The sequence below is a fragment of the Coenobita brevimanus genome, chromosome 5, assembly GCF_032717465.1.
Source record: "Coenobita brevimanus isolate Jiangsu-jjx chromosome 5, ASM3271746v2, whole genome shotgun sequence".
Taxonomy (NCBI): domain Eukaryota; kingdom Metazoa; phylum Arthropoda; class Malacostraca; order Decapoda; family Coenobitidae; genus Coenobita; species Coenobita brevimanus.
The window spans coordinates 24140986-24157239 of record NC_136958.1 but is presented as its reverse complement, the minus strand read 5'-3'; the positions used below and the strand labels follow the sequence as shown (position 1 = coordinate 24157239).

Sequence of the window (16254 nt, the reverse complement as noted above, 5' to 3'; positions counted from 1 at the left end):
TAAAAATGTTTTATGGGTGACTAAAGGAACCTAACCAAAATTGCCTTTTTTTTTTAACGTTACTGAATAAAAGATTAATTACTCGGCCCGTATGAGGATTTAAGATCTGAGATTATATATGCTGCTTCTCAGGTCCCGTGGCCGTATCCTGTAAGTGGCTCACACTTCTGGCTCATGAGGGTCACTGTGGGAAGACACCCTGAAAAGGGCTAAAAAAAAAAAAAAAAAAAAAAGGGAAATTTTCACTATACAAATTTTTTATGACGTTATGGTTCCCTGTATATACACCCTAATGACTTTGTAAATTTCGTTTGACACTAAACTATGATTTTAAGATCCAAATGATGAGGACTGATACTTTATATGACGATAATATGACGATAATATAAGACACAATGTTTAGTTTTCTTTTACTGACCTACATCCCCTCACAATCGGTACACAGGGTTTAGCTGTGGCTGAGACACACTGAGAGGTCACACTTGATGCACTGGTGTTCACAAGAGTCTCTAGTTCTATGTCTGACAGCAGTGTCTTTCCTTTTCCTTTTCCTTTGTCCTTTGCCTTCGATATATTCTTTATATTCACTTTAGTCTTCACTTTAGTCTTTTGTTCCACTTTTATCTTAGTCTTTATATAATATTACTTATAATCAGCAAAAAAAATAAAAAAAAAGGAAAAACCCAATAAAATAATATAGTACATAAAGTATAATATAAAGTGTAATATATGTAGTATATATATAGTATTTCTATAATATATAATGTAAATAATATATATAATATATAATAACATAAGATACATAACAAAAAAACAGTCATACACATATATTTCCAAAAAAATAATGGCACACTCCTATAGTAGTTTTACTTGTAAAGCATACGCTAAGTCCTAAAATCGTGTGTCGTGCACAGCATACGATAGGTCTGATGGACTAAAAACGCAAATAAATCCCACAATGGGAAAACAAGAGGGAGCACACTTACTTCACACAATAGGCCTAGGCAAACACTTCACATACCTGGACGGCCTGGCCAGCATCTTCAAAGGAAGACAAGGTACCACATGTTTTACAAAAACAAAATCCCAAAGTGGTGAAGAAATGCCTAACCTAACCGAGTTTAACTGTACCTAATAATTTAATCAAATCTAACCTAACCTAAAGTCAGAAAAATACTAAAAAATAAACTGGAGGAATATGAATTGGTAAGGTCTTGCTGATGAAAGTTAAACATATAATTAGCGCTCATTCTTTTGTTCGTTATTGTGTTTAATGTGAAAGAGAGAGTATTGATGGAAACAGTAATTTATCCCATTAACCCCTTAATAACCAACAGCATTGAACAACCCTTTACAGTACTGATGTCAGTGATGTCAAGTTAGTGTGAGCTATAAAAAAAAAAAAAAAATGAACAATTATGGGGAGGGAACGAATGTCACTGGTATGATTACACGACTCTACGCTACGATTCCTAGCAGTCAGATGTTTTCGCCCATTTGGTAAATGCACCGTAACTTTATCAATTTTTCCGTGACCCTTAGCGAATCATAGCATGTGTTTAGAAAGCTAAATAACACATTGCTAGGTGAGCCAGACGATTATCTTCACATGAAGAAAAATAAATTGATTTCAGAAGAATGGAAGAAACTTACTCTACACACTCAGAGGGATTAAATTTCTTCCATTTTCTTAAAGATGTGAAGATAATCGTCTAGCGCACCTAGCAATGTGTTATTTAGCTTCCTAAACCCATACTATGATTCGCTATGATTCACGGGAGAAATTACAGAGTTACAGTGCATTTACCAAATGGGCGAAAACATCTGATATTAACCGACCCCCTGACTGCTTGGAATCGTGGCGAAGAGTCGTGTAAACATACCAGTGACCTTTGTTCCCTTCCCATAATTGTTCACAGTTTTTTCATAGCTCACTAACTCGACATCACTGACATCGGTACTGTAAAGGGTTGTTCAATGCTGGAGGTTATTAAGGGGTTAATGGAATACATTACTGTTTGCGTCAATACTCTCCCTTTCACATGTAAACAAAAAAACGAACAAAAGAATGAGTGCTAAATGTACGTTTAACTTTCATCAGAAAGACCTTACCAATTCATATTCCTTACTTTATTTTATGTAATTTTCAGACTATCTTATTTTGTGTTTCGAAAAAGTACTGTATACAGTACTCTCTCCAAACATATTTGTAATAATATACGTAGTGATGAGTTCACCAATACAAGTGATGTATGAGCTGGTAGGTAATATTCCGTATTATTTCGGCCATCCAGGAAGTGTTATCTGACTTGTAGGCTTACTGTGTCATTACATTTGTATATGTTCACACACACACACACACACACACACACATATATATATATATATATATATATATATATATATATATATATATATATATATATATATATATATATATACAGATTTAAGTATAGTACTGTATTGAGTGCAGTATTGTACAGTATACAGTACTCTCTCCAAACACAGTTGTAATACCATAAATGGTGATGACAGTGTTCACTAATGAATTTAAGGTACTGAGTGGGTAGTTATTTTTTATTATTCGGCAAATCCAATTTCCCAGCATCATCCCGGTCTCACAGATGCCGAATAATATGACTTTTACGGTATATATATGTATATATATATATATGGGCGTGGCTGTGGTGAATCTTGGAACAGAAAAAAAAAATAGTTTCAACTAGGGGTACCAAGGAGCAGATTTAAAAAAGCATCAGAATGTGAATAAATTGAGCAAGAAAGTGAAATCTCAAATGATTCCAGGTAAATAATAGCGGTTAATCAGGTGTAAATTTATTTGACACGATTACATACATACCTCCCCTTTCCTCCTCCCACCTCCTTATCTTTCCTCTGTCTCTCCCCCCCAATTCCCCTCCCCTCCTTTCTCCATTCCTCCCCTCTCCATCTTTCCTCTATTCCTCTCTTCCCTTCCTCTCCCCTCCCCTTCATCGCCACTCATCCCCGCTCCTTCCTTCCTCTCCCTTCCCCTCGTCTCCCTACACTTCATCTCTCCCCTGCCTTCCCATTGCCTCCCTACTCTTCATTTCCAGCATTCCCCTCCCTTCCCACCCCCACTTCTCTCTTCCCCTCCCCTCATCTCCACACACACACACACACACACACACACACACACACACACACACACACACACACTGAAGCACCAGTCGAGCATGGCAGTAATCTCAAGGTGAATGGATAGCTGATGACAGGGATAGCTGGAGCCCTCGAGACTGGTTCCTGACCATCCTCCTTTGCTGAACTTTATCAGTGTTTCAGTAACACACAGTAGGCCAGCATGCTCTCCAATACAGGGTTCTCTAACTGTCAGCACCAATCTACATGCACAGTACACACTACACTCCCTTTTCAATAAAAAAAAATGGAAAATGGCGCACGTTAACCATGCCTTGGAGTCCCCATTACCACCGCCCCTCTCCCTTTGACGACTCAACGAGATGTCTGGGACCACTGTCTGACTTACCTCTCCGTCATTTCTGCAACATTCGTGGCCTTTCCTCTAACTTTCTCTCTGTTGAACACCACCTCTCCTTCTCTCAACCTCACCTTCTCTTCTTAACCGAGACTCAGTGTCTGAGGCAACTGATAGCAATCCCTTTTCTGTATCCTCCTACTTTATACTCATTTCAAAGCCAAAGGTGGCTGTTGTGTACGCAACGACTAATCTTGCTCTCGTGTACCTGAACTTGATTCTTCTGAATTCTCTGCTCTCTGACTTCGGCTTTCCTGTCATTCTCTGACAAAATATATCTGCACAGTTTACTTATACCCTAATATAACTGATGTGAAAAATTCTTCAACTATCTTTCTTCTATGATGGAACACATTCTTTCCATTTCTCCATTCACTGAAATCTTCATTCTAGGAGATTTCAATGTTCACCATCACCTTTGGCTCTTGTCTTCTTTCACTGATGCACCTGGTGAACAAGCCTACATCTTTTCTCTCCTTAATGACCTAGAGCAACTTGTACAGCACCCTACCCTTATCCCTGATCGCCTTGGAGAGAGCTCCAATATACTTGATCTCTTCCTCACAACTAATCCTTCTGCTTATGCTGTTAATCTTTTCTTTCTGTTGGGCTCCTCCGATCACAATCTTATTACCTTAACCTCTCCTATCGCTCTGTTACGGCCTGTGGACCCTCCAAAAAAACGTCGATTATGACTCTTTGGAGCTGCTGATTGGGAGGCCCTCAGGCAGTAGTTCTTTGATTATCCCTGGAATGATTATTGTTTCCATGGCTGGGAGCCATCTGGGTGTGCCTTGCGCATTACGGAGGTTATTCTCTCAGGCATGGAAGCATACATTCCTTTCTCATATCCTTTGACCAGTGCAAGAAAGCCTTGGTTTAATCACGCTTCTTCTAATGCTGTCCGCAACAAGGAGAGAGCCTATAAAAGGTACCAGAGCCAACCTACGCCTGAATCACATCTTCTTTATGTTTCTGCCCGGAATCATGCTAAGTCTGTTCTTCGCTCTGCTAAAAATAATTTCATCCATACAAAATACTCTCAACTCTCCAACTCGAGGTTTTCCTGCTCCTTCTGGCACCGTGCCAAAAACCTCTCTAACAACTTTACCTCATCATCCTTCCCTCCTCTTTTCTACTCTGATGGATCTGTAGCTATTTCTTCTACTGATAAAGCAGATATCTTTGTCCAGACTTTCTCCTCCAGTTCCACCTTAGATGATTCCGGTGCTGTTCATCCATCATTTCCCCCCTCTGATTTCCTCATTTTTTTTTTTTTTTTTAATGTGTCCGACTCTGGGCATAGGCTTCACAGCCTGCTATCAAGGCCCAACAGTCCTCCTACATACCATACACCTCTACATGTCACCACTTCGGCGCTAACACCCACCGTCCATATTGAATACATGCTAAGGCTGTCTCATACAGGACTGGTGTATTGGTATTAGCGGGGGTATTTTTACGACATGTCGGCGGGTCTTCTGGTAGATCAGTAAAGCCTGATTTTAATGAAATTCAAATCCTTAAACTGTTCCCTGCCCCAGCCGGGATTTGAACCTGGGTCCGTTAGGACCGCACACCACCTCTCTACCGGTCATGGCTGACATTAAAATTTCTTCAGCTGATGTATTTTCTGTCATCACTGGCCTCAATACTAACAAGGCATATGGACCTGATGGAGTCCCTCCTGTTGTCCTCAAGAACTGTACTTCTGTGTTTATATCCTGCCTAGGTAAACTATTTTGCCTTTTTCTTTCAATTTGTACTTTCCTTCTTGCTGGAAGTTTGCTCTCATTCAGCCAGTCCCAAAGAAGGGTGACCATTCCCAGCCCTCTAACTATCGTCCAATTGCTTTAACATCCTGTGTCTTAAACGTTTTTGAGCCTATTTTTAACAGAAAAAAATTAAAACATCTTTCCTATCACAACCTTCTTTCTGATCGTCAGTATGGGTTCCGTCAGGGACACTCCATTGGCGATTTTCTCACCTACCTTTCAGACTCCTGGTCATCCTCCTTTCGGGACTTTGGGGAAAGCTTTGCCATTGCACTTGACATCTCAAAGCCTTTCGATCGAGTCTGGCATAAATCCTTAATGTCCAAACTGCCCTCTTACGGTTTCTGTCCTTCGATCTGTGCCTTCATCTACAGCATCCTTTCTGGTCGTTCTATAGCCGCTGTTGTAGGCGGCCATCGTTCTTCTGGATCTATCAACAGTGGTGTTCCTCAGGGCTCTGTCCTATCACCAGCTCTCTTCATTTTTTTCATCAGTGATCTTCTAAGCTATACATCTAACCCTATCCACTCGTATGCTGATGATTCCACCTTCAACCTTTCAATTCGGTTCCCGCAACGTCCATCTCAGCAGTTACCTTCTTTACCCCTGCACAGTTGTTGACTTTATACACGTTTTTTTTTCGCCCCTGTGTGGAGTACAACTCTCATGTGTGGGGAAGCTCCCAACATACAGCTCTTCCCAAGAGGGTGGAGTCAGTGGCTTTTTGTCTCATTAACTCTCCTCCTTCTACTGGCTGCCTTGGATCTCTGTCTCTTAGCCGTACTGTTGCCTCTTTATCTCTTTTCTATCGCTACTTCCACGGTCACTGCTCCTATGAACTGTATGCTTGTATTCCTCCATCTCTACGACGGGTGCGTAGCACCCGTCTAGCATCAAACTCTCATCCGTTTTCTATCCAACTCTCTAATGCAAGAGTTAACCGTGACTCCCAGTCCTTCATTTATGCAACAGGTTAACTGTGAAACTGTCTCCCTCTGTCTGCATTTCCTTTCTTCCTGTTATCTCCAGTCTTTCAAACGCAGTGTGTCCAGGCATCTCTAAATGAACTGATCTTGAATTTGGCCCTCTTTTGTATTTTTTTTTTTTTCTTGAAAGGAACTGTTTTGCGGGCTCATAGACTTTGGTTCCTTCTTTTTCGCATAAACTCACACACACACACACACACGCACACACACACACACACACACACACACCGACCAAAATAAAGCCCAAAACTAGATCGGGTGACGCCCTAGCAACTGAAATTACATAATTATAATATTCGTGGATTGGTAATTTTATGAGTGCAGATGACTAGGGTATGACAGGGACAACGCATCTCATAACAATGCCAGCTCGTCCGTAACACAACTGTCATATTATCATTCTCCTTTTTTTACTTCTACATATTTTTCCTTTTTTTTTTTTGCCGGGGGGGGGGGGGATTTGTGACGGCATTCACCTACTTATTATCGGTCCTCACCCCGGAGGGTCTCAGTGACGGGTATTTATTTCACTCAATTTGTCTGTCTGTTTGTGTGTCTGTTTGTCTTTCAGTCTGTAAACTTTATGCTAAAACTACTAGTGTGATTTTGACGAAACTTATAGGGATGATGGACTATGACTTTCTGATCACTTGATTAAATTTTTGGACCAAACTGGGTCAAGGCCCAGGCTGTGGGAACAAAAATTGTAAAAAAATAAAATAAATAAATAAATAAACGAGGAAGGGTAAAAATCGGATTTCGCCATAACTCGTTTCAAATTCGTCATATCGACCAAAACCTAGACGTGCATCCTTCAAGTCTGTAGTCAATAACATGTTTTCTTACATCAGGGGGGGGGTCACCCCCCCAGATAACAGTAGGGGGGGTCAATGTCAGGTGGGTCGGGCCTAAAATTTCAAATGGTCATACAATCGTCAATTTTCACCCAATCTACTCGAAATTTGATAAGTGACATCTTTGACTACATATCCTGTTGTGTTTATACATCAGCACGATAATGACCGACGGGGACCGGTTTGCTGTGCCTTAGCACCGCTTTTTGTATTATTCTTTAAGCACACTTTGATTTTTCTCCCCTTTATCCAAAAGAGGCGGTATTAATCCATTGTTCGCAATGGTCCATTAAGATATATATATATATATATATATATATATATATATATATATATATCTATATATATATATACAGTATATCTACTGTATATATATATATTTTATATATATATATATATATAGATAGATAGATAGATAGACAGATAGATACATAGATACAGTATCTATCTGTATATATAGATAGATAGATAGATACATACATACATACATACATACATAGATACAGTATCTATCTGTATATATATATATATATATATATATATATATATATATATATATAGAGAGATAGATATATATATATATAAACACAAAAAAAAAAAGAGACAGTATCTATCTATATATATATATATATATATATATATATATATATATATATATATTGCCAGACGCCTCAATCCCGTTCGGGGAGGCCACAAACAAATCGACTCCACGTCGCCCTGTCCCCCGCCATTTCACTGCCTTGCTCCCAACTCACACCCCCCTCTCTCATATATCTCTCCACCCCATCCCTCCATCTCATCCTCGGCCTCCCCCTCCCTCTTCCCCCCACCTCCTCACTCATATACACTCTCTTCGTCAGTCTTTCACCCTCCATCCTCTCCACATGGCCAAACCACCTCAGTGTATTCCTCTTAACGTTTCCTATCACATCCACATCCACACCACAACGCTCCTTTATATCCTCATTTGTCAGCCTGTCTCTCCATGTGACTCCACAGGCTCCTTTTAAATAACTCATTTCCACTGCTCTCACTCTTGACTTGTGTCCTTTCAACAACGTCCAAGCTTCACTTCCATGCGTTAGAGTTGGTATCACAATACTGTCATGTAGTAACTTTTTCTCTTCCATGCTCACTTCCCTGCTTCTTATCACTGCTTTCAAGGAACCACCAACCTTTCTTTCCTGCTGTACCCTTCCAAGCACTTCACCCTCCAAACCTCCATCCTTACTCATCACACTACTCAAGTACTTAAAGGTACTCACATTTTCCAGCTCCTTACAATCCAACCTCACTGTACATTCACTGACTTCACCTCTCTCAAAGACTATCACTTTACTCTTCCCTACATTTACCTTTAGATTCCGTTTCTTACACACCCTCCCAAACTCATCCACCTAGCCTTGCAGTTCCCTTCATCTTCACTCAACAACACAGAATCATCTGCAAACAGCAGTACAGGGAGTCTCCAAACACTCTCACCAGGGCCACTCCAACATCCACTACCCTACCTTGTACCTCTTTTATTACCCCATCCATGTACAGACTGAACAACCATGGAGACATGACACATCCCTGTTTCAACTCAACCTTCAAAGAGAAAAATTCACTCAGTTCACCATCCACAAGCACTGCAGCCTTATTACCATCATACATACTCTTCACAACATTCAACAACTTCCCATCTACTCCACATATTCTTAATACTTCCCACAATCCTTGTCTATCCACCCTGTCATATGCTTTCTCCAAATCCATGAAAGCCGCATACAACTTCTTTCTCTTCTCTAGAAACTTTTCCACTAAAGATCTAAGAATGAATATCTGATCTACACAACCTCTTCCCTTCCTAAAGCCTCCCTGTTCTTCTCCAACTAATTCCTCTGTTCTTTCTCTAACTCTGTCAGTAAGTATCCTACCATATACTTTTCCTATTATACTAATAAGACAGATGCCTCTATGATTACCACATACTTCTTTTTCCCCTTTTCCTTTGTACAAGGGAATAATTATACCTGACTTCCAATCCTCCGGTACTCTACCTTCCTCCCAGGCCAATCTGCACATTTTCCACATCCATTCTACTACTGTCCCTCATACTTCAGCATTTCACCACACACTCCATCAATTCCTGGGCTTTCCCCAATTCAACTTTCTTCATTGCTTCCACAACTTCCATCCTACTGATTTCTTCCTGTCTTCTCACCTCCCTCCTTCTCCCAACCATTCCCCAGACACTTATACTCGCATTACTTCCATCCTCTATGTTCAACAATTCCTTAAAGTGTTCTCTCCATCTGCTCACTTTTTCTCCCTTCTCCACTAGTAATCTATCATTTTTATCTTTCTTTCCCCTTCTAGCTTCACTTCACCTGTCTTACTCTTTTCACCTCTTTCCAGAAATTTTCTTACAGTCCCTCCACTTTACACTCAAATTCCTTCCAAATTCCTTATCCACTCTCTTCTTACTCTGTCTTACTAATCTTTTCATCTCTCTCTTTCTTTCTACATATAACTCTCTCATCCGCCTCTCAACTTCTTCCACGCCCCTATTTCTCATCCATTCATTGTATGCTTTCTTCTTTTGTGCCACAGCCTGTCTCACCTCTTCATTCCACCACGCAGTTCCTTGCACACCCCTCTGTCTTCTCTTCATCCCACACACCACATCAAATGCTGCACATATTTCTTCTGTGAATATCCTGCACACACCTTCCACGTCCCCCATCTGCTCCAATTCATCTTTGCCCAATCGGTCCTCCACTTCTCTCTTATACTCTGCCTTTTTTCTCATCCTCTTGTAACCTTTCCACTCTCTTTACAAATACTCCTTCTTCCCGTCCTTCCCTTCTTCTATTTCTCCATCCTAATTGGATCTTGATTCTGGCCACATCCAAGTAGTGGTCAGAAAGTCCACTCCCTCAATCTCTATAAACTCTTGCATCCATTACACATTTTCGCATCCTTTCATCCACACATACATAATCAATCATTGCCTTCCTTTCATTCAGTTCACCACCCACCCTTCTCATCACTCGCCATGTATATATATACTGTATATAAATATATATATAGATAGATAGATATAGATATAGATATAGATAGATTGATAGATAGAGTATCTATCTATCTATCTATGTATCTCTCTCTCTCTCTCTCTCTCTCTCTATATATATATATATATATATGGATCCTCTGTGGTACAGCGGTAAAGTGTGCGTTTTTAATAATCTTTGGGACCGTTCTTCTGGCCACGAACTAAGGGGTGCTGTGGTTGAACCAGTGTCGTATACTATAAAGTATGCTTGGACCCTGTCGACTTGCGCGGGCCAATTGCACTTGGTTCACGGACTACACACACATCCAAAGCCACTCCAACGCTCTATTTACACTTACAAGCACTTCTCACCCTACATATAATCTGTACTAGACAGCCTAAGCCACTTGGTAGAGATACATTGGTTGTGTTGTCCCCACTTCTGTCGGGATAGCCCGGTCGTGCAGTAGACACTCAAACGGCTGATGAGATGAGATTTTATATATATATATATATATATATATATATATATATATATATATGCCAACAGCCATACCACGTTGAGTACACCGCTTCCCGTCCTATCAGCGAAGTTAAGCAACGTTGGGTCTGGTTAGTACTTGGATGGGTGACCACCTGGGAACACCAGATGCTGTTGGCATAACGTTCTCCCTACGTGTCAAGTGGGGTTGGTGGAGGATTAGTGCCCCTCCCTGCAAAACAATTAACTCTAAGCCCTTGGCCACCCCGTTTGGGATACATGGCGTCTGGCAATGAATGAATGAATATATATATATATATATATATATATATACAAAATTTAATCAAGGAAATAACACCAAGGTTTGGGACTATTGGCTTCGCGATACTGTGCCGATAGGTGGAGGACGGTACGCTAAATATCCTTCTAGCATATTCCCAGACTCCACAGCCCTGGGAAGTGATTGGTTAATATTATTTTAACGCTCAATAACTTTACTTTTGTATTATCACCATTACCAATCGATTTGATTCAAAGTAGATGAGATCTTTTAATATGCGGCCTCACTTGCCAGAAATATGTGATCAACAAGATGGAACAATGCTCCGTGTTAGAGCCGCTGCGATATCCGAGTCTGAATGTTGGATGGACCCCGGAGCCTTATTTCCTTATTTCGATTACGTGTTAGGAGGTTAAAAGCAATATCCCTTATGAATGTCAGTACCATAACATCTTTTTACTGTCCGTGCTCCGGAACCAATCATTCCTAACCACACACACACACACAAACACACACACACAAACACACACACAGACTTCCAATTACCACATTACCCACACTCCTACACACACACTCCAATCTCGGTGCTGCCTGCAATGCTCAATCAATCAGCCTTATTTAACTTTCCAGAAAATGAGAAACAAGCACTCCAGGTGATGAGGGAGCAGGTTAATTAGGTCGACTCAGGTGTGTCTAATGAAGTGGGTGGATGCTGACGAGACGAGCCAACAGCAGGGATGTTTGAACGGGTGACTAATGCTGATAATGACCTCTTACTTCTGTTTCATTCAATTTACCTTCTTCAGTTTTTATTTTTATCTGTGTTGTGGGACGGTGGGTGTGCATGAGAGGCAGATGTTTACTTTCTTACAGTAGTTCTTACTGTCATTTCAGTATCATTTTTCTTGTTCGAGAAAGTTTTGAAGTGATCCAATCTCACTCCTTGACTGGTCAACCTACAGTACAAATTTTCATAAGACGTAGCACCAGCCCCCTGCCCCACCATCCACCACCTTCTCCTTTCCATCATACCAACACTCAACTCTAGTTCTGGTCCCCTAAGTGATCTGCCTTCCACGCTACTGCCAACTCTCATGCAACGTTGATCATGAAAGTGTGTGGTCGACCACCCTTGTAAGTCTCAACTTTCACCGCTGTCATCGTCCATCTACTTCATCAATCTCCCCCCAAATCAACATTTTGCTGTCACACACACACACACACACACACACACACATACACACACATTTACCTCATAAGAGAAATCTGTTCCGATAGCTAATGCTGACCCTCAAACAACGCGCATATTAACTGGGTGAAGTCATCCTGGACTGCCTCATGATGGTCCAATTCGATGACAAGTAGGCTGGGCGATGATGGACAGGATAATGATTGCCAAGGTGGTGATTGGGCAAATGTGATGACAGGTAAGCAGATAGGTGGGTGAAGGGTAAATCAGATGATAGTCGGTTCACTGATGGGCAACATAAGGGATAAGTAGGTAAGTTAATGATGGGTACAGTACAGATGGGCAAATGTGATGACAGGCAAGGAGGATATTGGAAAAATTTAATGACAGCTGGGTTCACTGATGGGCAACGCAGGTGACAGGCAGGTAAATTAGTGATGATACTGATCAGCAGATTGATGACCAAAGTGGTGACATGGAAACGTAGGTATGAAACAGGTAAGGTAGTGATGATACTGAAAATAGAGCAATGAGCGGAGTGTGATAGGGCTACATAGGTAACAGGTGAGTAGAGTTGTTATGATAATGATGAGCAGAGTGATGAGCAGAATGATGATAATGTTAATGTGTTGGGTGTAGTGAATGTAATGAGGGCATACATTACTAGGATTATGTAACCTGCGCGGCTAAATAAGGGGATCAGTTTTGAAGTATGTGGCTGGATTTTCAGCAATGAGAACCAGCATTTGTGACAAAGTGCCAGTGGTAATGCAATGCCTCCTTACCCCCCCTCCCCTCCATACGCACACCACTCTGCATCCACATACACCCACCGCCATTGCTACCACTTACGAGTACCGTATCATGATGGGGATGCAGCGAGTGCCACCCTCCCCATTGCCTAGCATAGGATGCAATAGAACACTAGACTTTTTCCTACCATGAGAGGGTTTAACTCCTTAACCGCGGGCTTGTTTTGCTTTTTCTTGTGGCTCCTGCGGGCATATTCGCGCTCCGACAGACTCTCTAAAAATATTTGCCAAAAATCAGTTATTAGTCCTAGATTATTAAAATCACATATGCTTATGGCACCTACCTTCAGCTTTCTCCTGGGGTGTTTGTTGAGCCTTCGTCGAGTACCATAGGACTTGTGGAGACCTCTGAAGTTGGGTAACGAAGTCTCCACTTTACACTTCCCGACAACCCGGAATATGATTACCACAGCCTGATATTATCACTAGAAACACTATTCTATGATTCTCAAATAGTTTGGAATCCATACTCCAAAAAAAAAAAAACACTATGAAAGCAATGAAAATTACGAGGGCATATAACCTTCCCACTTGACATCGTTCGCCGCTGGTGTTTTGTCATTTATTATTCATAAAAACACTCACAGTTTATATTTCTATTACTATGTAACACTTATATATATCTACAGTGTTTATCCATAAGTTTCCTTCAGTAATAGTAGTTTATTGTCACTGTAGGGATTCAATTTCTCTTTCAATAAAATACGTAGCATTCACTTTCTCGTCCTGTATACTTGCATTGAGAGTGAATGACACTTTCACCCTCACTCTCATAACTAATAGTATTCATACATGATAGAGTGAAACTTTCATTTTCATTACTCCTAGTATATATACTCGTATTCTTATAATACTACTCATTTACATTTCTATATACGTTCTCTTTTTTATTTACATTATTTACATTTCTATTTTATTTACACTGTGTTATGCACTGTCACTTGCAGTAACTTATAAAACTTTTTTCCACTGTTCACTTATATTTACATTCATTGCTTTCACCTGCTGTTTACACATTATTTACACATTATTTACAATTCCACTTGCACTGTTTTACTCACCAGAAAGATCGTAGTCACTCTCTATCAATTGTCAGCCCTTTACCTCTTTCCACACGAGGTTTAGTAGGGGGTAGATGTCACAGGGCCCTTTGCATGGGGCTAAAAAGCGACAGAAGTTAGCAGGAGCGAATCCGATGTACTTTCACCTTGAAAGACAACAGTAAACTGATAGTGGTGGGCCGGGGTGGCCTACCTAGGGATAATGCATTACTGCCAATGTCAGCCTCTTGAGAGCTGCTAATATATAGCTGTGAAATGACTGGCAGGAAATCTAGACAATACATTATAAATTAGGTAGTTCCAGGTGAATGTAAATATCACTTAGGCTTCTCCCTTCCCTCCTTTTATATATTTTTATTACGAGAATAGATTATATGGCATATTTCAAGGGGAAATAAACAGCGAAAATTAGCGAACGAATGCATGTGAGGTGTTGATAATTAGCCAATTCCAGGTGTATGGCACTATCACTTACCTTATTTCTTTTCGGTATATATTATTTGGTATAAGAATAGGGCATAGGGCTTATTTCAATGGATGAAATCAGTGGAAAATTCCAGGGAAGATTTACTTAGCGTAGAATACAGTTTGGTGGCCTGCAATAATTAGGTAGTTCCAGGTGAATGTAAATATCACTTAGGCTTCTCCCTTCCTTTCTTATATATATTTTTGTTACGAGAATAGATTATACTGCATATTTCAAGGGGAAATAAACAGCGAAAATTAGCAAATGGGTGCACATAAGGTGTTGTCAGGTGATAATTAGCCAATTCCAGGTGTATGGCACTCTCACTTACCTTATTTCTTTTTGGTATATATTATTTGGTATAAGAATAGGGCATAGGGCTTATTTCAATGGATGAAATCAGTTGAAAATTCCAGGGAAGATTTACTTAGCGTAACACGGCCAGGCAGGTGAGAGGAGAGGGTAATGGAGACGAGGTAGGGAGGGGAGTCAATAACGGGGAGAAATGGCTAAATTGTCAACAATGGGTGGGAGTACAGATGAGATTAGGAGTGCTGACTAGTATTGGACATTGGCAGTACTGATAGGTGATACAAGCCACCACTTGAAAGCCCGGGCGAATTCAAAATAACACAGAATCGTAAAAGTGATGCCCTGTGGTATGATCCCTTGCTCCCAAGTGTCATGAAAGTGACGCCCCGTGGTTAAGGGGTTAAAAAGAGAAATCTAACGTAACAGTGAAGAGGTTAAACAAAAATTAGAGTAATTAAATAAGTATATGGATTCAGAATGAGTTCTCAATAAGTTACAGAAGTACTTTGTAAACTTTTTAAGTTGGAAAAGGAATACAGATGGAAAGAAATTTGATTTGTGTTGCAGGTTGGTTTTGTGTGTGTGGTGGTGGGGGGTAAGACAGACAGACAGACACACAAAGAGATTGTAATTTAGAGCGAGGGCGAAGCCCTAGCTAGTCTCTCTTCAAGTTGTGGCATTTTCTTACATATGAGCAGCCCAACCCAGCCAGGACCAACATGGCCCTGCCCGACCATAACGCTTTTGAGAAGCTTATATCTCAGCAACCACAGGGTCGATCACTGCGTAGTTTGCACTACATAATAACCCCATCCTTTAAGACTTGTTTTTGACAGCTTTTATCACAGCCCGGCGGTCCACATGGCACGTGACACACGCCAAGTGCAGCATGCCGAGAATCTTCAAAAGAGGGCAACACGCAAGACAGTATGTCGTAAAGGCATGAAACTTGGTAGGTAGGTAGCCATCAATATACTCTAGGCATCCTCGGGGAGTGAGGCGACATTTACATGCTTTCGGATTTAATTGGCCCCACTCGTACCTCGCAGACAATGGCGTTTTACTGGTGAAGTACGAATCTGACTCCTACATATTAATTCTAAAACAAATAAAAAAAGAAACAAATTCACACACAGCCAATAGACGTCCTGAGAACTTTGATATATTACTGCATTCCTTTCAGTAAATATATATATATATATATATATATATATATATATATATATATATATATATATATATATATATATATATATATATATATATATATATATATACCAGAAATAAATACAGTATCTACAACTTAATCGATTCTTATTGGATATGAAACCGTCAAATAGAGAAGTGAAATCGAAGCCAACAGTCGAATAAAGGGTTGAAGAAGAAGAAGAAAAAGAAGAAACAAGAAGAAGAAGAAGAAGAAGAAAAAGAAGAAGAAAAAGAAAAAGAAGAAGAGAAAAAGAAGA

At 40.3% G+C, this 16254-nt stretch overlaps 1 non-coding gene across 1 annotated transcript; it reads left to right on the top strand.

The window, feature by feature from the left end:
- Positions 1–10729: 10729 nt before the first annotated feature.
- On the top strand, positions 10730–10848 carry LOC145399289 (5S ribosomal RNA). Its single transcript, XR_013897263.1, has one exon. It is a non-coding gene; the product is annotated as a 5S ribosomal RNA (ribosomal RNA).
- The last annotated feature ends 5406 nt before the right edge of the window (positions 10849–16254 follow it).